Here is a 6,359-nt window from a genome sequence, read left to right on the forward strand (position 1 = left end):
GTAATAAACAAGGTATGAAGTTGTGAATCGAGGACTCAAACCCAAAGTTAGGTCCAACCTTGAACCTAAACCTCGTTTATCTCTCTACGAATTGTTTAAACCCTTGAGTCGGTATGGAACCGGTTTATTGTTTTATTTAGTATGCGATTTCTTTTTTCTTTCCTTTAAACGTTTGATTATTCAAAAAACCCATAAAAATCATAAAATGTCAAAAAAAATCACAGAACTTTTTAGGAAAAATTCCAAAAATATTTTCAAACTTTGACTTCTAAGAGTTTTGTCTTAATTTTATTTGTACTATTTTGAAGTTCAGGAAAAATATTGAAAAATCATAAAAGTCACAAAAATGTTTTCACACTAAAAAAAAACACAAAAACATTTTCAAGGTCCAAGAAATCATTTTACGCTGAATGAGCCCAAAACCTCCCAAGGTTTCAAAAATGTCATTTTTCCTTACTTAGAAAATCCAATAAATTTCAAAATACTTGGGAGTTATTTTTTTAAAAAAAAAAACCTATTTTCTCGATTTTTCGATCCTGATGATTGCAAAGAAGGGCGTTGAGCTTTTTGAAGTAGGATATGCCCCGGTTATGAGGGAATACCTATATATTATTTTTCTTCAGGTATTTATTTTACAATTTTAAAAAGGGAGTAATTTTAAAGGCTTATTAAATTAGTTTTGGGATAATTTTTGACTAATTTGGTATCGTTCGTAAGAACTGACGCGTAGGGGGTGCAAATATCTTCCCCTCACGTAACCCTACTCCCGAGCCCATCTCTGGTAACGCAGACCAATTCTACCCTTAATTGGGTAGTAATCAAGTGTTCTAACCACACTAAAAGGTTAGTGGCGACTCCATAACACCATTTTTCATGAAAATTTAGATTCACATTTCATACGCTTCTTTCCGTCTGGGAACGTCGCGACAGCTTGACGACTCCGCTAGGGTGGTTAAGAGTCGAGCCAGTGATTAATCGTCGATTATCCTAATTTCAAATAATGAACCTTTTGAATACCCCTTTTTCTTTTTGTGCAAATTGATAAAACTAATGGTGCAAAGGTGAGTAATTGTGCATATTAATAACCGTAACTTTTTTACCTACCTTTTATGTTCGAATAAAAGGTAATTGATACTTGTGAATATTTGCCATGTTGAGCATATGATTGGTTGGTAAGCATGTGATTAGTTGTACAGATTTCTAACATGTGATGTGTTGCATGTATTTGATTGTAAATAACAAATGGATGAATATGGGGTAGAGGGCGTATAATAAAATGGACGAACTCACACACCTTCACAGCTCTATACCCAGGCTTTCCTTTTTAGGATTAGATAGAGGTGTAATAGCGTTTGTCCCTTCGTAGCTTAAGCTTGATGGGACCTGTGAACCACTCCACTCAGTGAGAGCTTTGTCCAAACCTCTGCGAGGGAGGATGGAGTTTCAATCTAGGATCCTTTTGTCTATGGGGATTAGAGCTTAACCTCACATGCTTATCTAAAATCCCCTACCTAGGATAGAGTCTCGAAGAACCTTGTATATATCCACCCGGGCTTTGAGATAGGAACTCCATCCTTCTCCAAGAGATCTTATGGCTATACATATTTTCTTTGAATTGCACGGTAGTATTACTAACATATTGCATACATATAGGCATCTCACCTACTTTACCAAGGTTCCGAGAAAAAATCAGGGTCATTCATGGAGGACGCAATAATTTACCAGGAAACCGAGTCTGTGGTACGGTTATATTCTGAAGATCAATAGAGATAGTGGGGAGACTGCCTGAACAAAGAGTCAGTGGTGAACCGGAAAAAGTTTGCATATATACTCGGTCAAACCCACTGGATGAACAAAAGACTATTTGGAAAGGGTGGACACCGCAGTGCTATTTGGAGTTCTCGTAGTTATATGACCACATAGGTTTTTTGTTGCACATATCGATGAACCTTCAGATGGTGAAGGCGTTATTCGATTTTTGGAATCTCCCATACACATGCTTCACAGTCAATGGGATAGACATGGTTCTTACAATTGAATAGTACATGTCACTCCTACATTTGATGAAACAACGGTCACCTTATCAAATTTATACGCCCGATTCTCAAGCTTCCCTCACAAGAGAATTGCATAATGTTGCTGGAATCAAGATTCAGCGAGCCACAGGGGAAGACGAGAAAATCACTTGGAAGTGCCTAAAGGCATTGTTGGAAGAATAAGAAGGTAAGGAGACTCAGATGCATCTACTAGCCCTGGCAATATATGGTCTAGTTATATTCCCCAAATAATTAGGGACCATCGACCAAACCACCATTTCTTCTGTGGCACAAGTGAAGAATGGAGTTAATCTGGTCCCAGGTATTTTGGCGGAAACTTTCCGATCCCTCAAAAAATGCAGGGATAAGGGTCAAGAATGATTGAAGTTTTGTGTTCCTTTACTTTATGTTTAGTTCACCAGTCACCTACCAAGCAACCGAGGGGAGTACCATGACACCTTTTCAGCTCTAAAAATTCCCTTAGTGGAGTTTGAAGGAGCTCAGCAGATCGTCCAATAGAGCAAGGCCTTATGGAATGAAAAATTACACAAATTGGGAGATTCGAGACTAATCTAGAAAGCGCCATGGATGAAGCCTCCTGTCATGATATACCGATGTGAAAACCTCCCATTGGTCCTGTTACTAAGTCCATGGGGAGGAGTGGTATATGCTCCTCTCATGGCCAGGAGGCAAATGGGGGCATCTCAATTTTTGCCAGAAACCCACGGGTTGGCAAAATCAGACTTCGCTTGTACAGCAACGGATGCCTAGAATTAGATCAGGAAGTTCACAATGGCTTGGAAACACGTGCACTTGGTAGACCCAGGTGAGGAAGCAATTGCAATTCATGAGAGCCATGAGGTGTGGCGGGTCAACCGGGTGAACCCCCAATTCGAAGAAACTTTTGGAGTCCTTGCTACTCATGGCCAGTCATCAAAGGATCCACAGTTACAAATGGAGTCACGCTCAAAGAAGGAAACGGTATCAGAAAGTCAACAAACGGAGCGTGGGAAGGGAGAGTTGGTTGCCTTTTACTGTAAGAAAGTCAAACGGTAGAAAACTCAACTCGCACTGTCAAAAAGAGAAGTAATGGCCTTGAGAAAAGAGAAACGGACACTTCAAGCTGCGCTCGATCAAAAATCCAAGATGTTGGAAGGCACAAAGGCTGAAATTGAAAAGAGAACCCTCCACATTCAAGAATTAGACGACCAATGGGATAAGCAGAGGGGAACCTTTAGCGCTTGGTATTTGTCCTCCCAGTACCTGGCCTGTTCAATGAATGGTTTGGCCTTATCCAGTACCTGGCTAAATGGTTTGGCCTTATCCTCAGAGCCAGCCCAAGGAGGCTCGCATCGCATCAACAAGAGTAAACGGGACGATTAGAATCCTCCGTCTGTGTAGTACATTCAAAAGATCCATGTATTTCATGAAAAGTTGTAATGAAATGATGATTTTTTTTTCGGAACCTTGGTCGAAGCACATAAGCTGCATAATTGTATTTGCTCATTCATGCACTAAATAAATATTTGCATAAACATTCATGGCATATCATACATTTGTCCTGAAAGACGTGGGTTTCATGTTCAGGGGGAAAAGAGGCGTGATCGAGAACAGGCAAAATAAACATTACTACACACCCTTACAACACTCGTAGAAAAGCAAAAGTTATGGCGGAACAACTGTAAAATCGCTTCCTGGGCATTGAGTAAGGATAATAGGAGCTAAGCAATCAAATGAAAAGAATACTGGACTTGCTATTGAGCAAGGGAAAGACGGTTCAAGAACAGGACCATGAAGCTAACACAGATCCTATTCATCCTCCTGTTTTCACACCCATCCATGGGCAGTCATCTGGACCGCCGCCATTCATCTTAGAAGGACCACCACCAAGTGCCACTACCTTCATCCCAATGGCGTAGATCCCAAGAATTGGGATGCCTCCAGCAATGGTGGCCGCTGGTGGGGCAGGCAAGACAGCAACTGAATTTCGCTGCGATGAGCTTGAAGAGCACTTGAGAGCTATTGAAGGGACCCAAACATCCAATTCTGTCAATCCTGCGGATCTATGCTTGGTGCCCAAGGTGGTGCTCCCACCAAAGTTTAAGGTGCCTAAATTCGAGAAGTTTGACGGAACTAAATGCCCTCAAACCCACCTATGGTTGTACTACCAGGCGATGGTCACATACTCCGATGACGAAAAGCTGATGATACACTATTTCCGGAGCAGTTTGATAGGGACAGCGGCCAAGTGGTATATCTACCAAGACAAAACACGGGTCTAGACATGGGGAGACCTGGCTACCGCCTTTGTAGCCCAGTATCGACACGTGATGGAAATGGCCCCAGATCGGATGGCCCTGCTTGAAATGGAGAAGAAGCCTATCGAGACGTTCCTAGAATACGCCTATAGATGGCGAGACCTAGCAGTCTAAGTCGCCCCCCCCCCCCCTGGTGGGTGACCGGGAAGCAATTTCCCTTTTTGTTAACACCTTAAAGGAACCCTACCGAGAACATTTGAGGAGGGCAACTCCCCACTACTTTATGGACACAGTGGCCACTGGGGGGAGGATCAAGGTTGATATTAAATCAGGTCGTGTCAAAGAAGAAATGGACCAGAAAGAAGAAGGATGAAGAGAGATAATGGTTGAGGGACCATCTAATAGAAAAAATCCAAAGGTTCGTAGTCAATGGTCCAACCGAAACTTTTCAGTAGAACCCTTAGTAAACCAAGCAACATATACAGGCACAAGACCCCCAGTGTGTGGCCCCCACGCCTGTGCCAGCCCAGCCGAACATACCAATCTGCTCGAACCAGCAAACACATGCGAGGAATACACCCAGAAATTTTTAGAGGGTGGACCCGATTCCCATGTCGTACGCCGATTTATTCCCTAAGTTGTTAGAACAAATAATGGTATCTACCATTCCTGGGATTCCTCTCACCAACACTCCCCCGCACTGGTATAATCCCGAGGCCCGATGTGCATACCACAAAGTGCAAGATCTAAGGGATGCTAGTTGGTTGTCGTTTGACAGCAAGCAAGCAAGGATTCAAGAGAACCCCTTGCCTAATCATAGAAGGGACAACGTTGAAATGATCGAAGCAGAAACTGAGGAAAAATTCTGAAAGAGAGTGGGAACGGATGACACTAGACTGGGTGTACAATGAACTGACAGCAGCAGGCCTAGCAAGACCAAAGGTTATTTTCCCTGAAGGCACCCCTTATGCATGCCGAAGTACAGTAAATGGATCTGTACAACAATGTAGAACTTTCCAAACTTTCCTGAGTAGCTTGATAGATAGCAAATAGGTGGAAGTTGACAGTATTCAAATAACAATGAAGTTTCAGCTATTGGGGAATCTAACCACCCCCAATTCACAAACAAGCCATTTATCCCCACCATGTGAAGAACTCCATAAGTCCCAAAGGCACCAGTTCGAGTAGTGATCTCGATCCCTCGCCCTTTAGCATACCACAGTAACCAGGCAGTACCGTGGAGTTACAATTGTGAAGTACGCACCGAGGAAGAAACAAGCAGTACTGCTGAAACAAGAGGGATAACCAAAAGTGGAAGGGTTTATAAGCTAAAGGTCTTGAAGAAAGTGCAGTCTGACCAGGAACAGAACAGGAACCTAAAGAAGCTGGTTCAGCCTCAAGAAGTTGAGGAATTCCTGAAAATAATTAAACACAGCGAATACAGCATCATTGATCAGTTGAAAAAGATGCCTGCCCATTTCTCTATTTTGTCTTTGTTGCTAAGCTCAGAAGCCCACTGGGAAGCTTAATGAAAGGCCCTCAACCAGGCCTACATTCCCCAGGACATCAGCATCGATAAATTTAACCATGTGATTGGTGGTCTTACAACTACCAACTACATCACCTTCGCTGATGAAGAGATCCCAGTAGAAGGATAGGGGCATAATCAGGCGTTACATGTATCATCTAAATGCCAAGATCATATGATTGCTCAAGTGTTGATTGATAATGGGTCATCTTTGAATGTCATGCCCATGACAACCCTACAAAAGCTTCCCGTTGACCTATCATACATGAGGCAAAACAATATGCCTGTGCGGGCTTTCGATGGCACCCGCAGGGACTCGGTAGGATCTATTGAAATCCCCATGCAAATCGAACCTATCACCTTCGACATTACTTTCCAAGTCATGGCTATCACCCCATATTATAGTTGCTTATTGGGAAGGTTGTGGATACACAACACCAGGGCAGTTTCGTCCTCTTTGCACCAACGGGTCAAATTTGTGGTGGATAGGAAATTGGTTTGTGTATACAGAGAAATAGACTTGATGGTAACCAAACC

The sequence above is a fragment of the Malania oleifera genome, chromosome 6 (assembly GCF_029873635.1).
Source record: "Malania oleifera isolate guangnan ecotype guangnan chromosome 6, ASM2987363v1, whole genome shotgun sequence".
NCBI classification, from domain to species: domain Eukaryota; kingdom Viridiplantae; phylum Streptophyta; class Magnoliopsida; order Santalales; family Ximeniaceae; genus Malania; species Malania oleifera.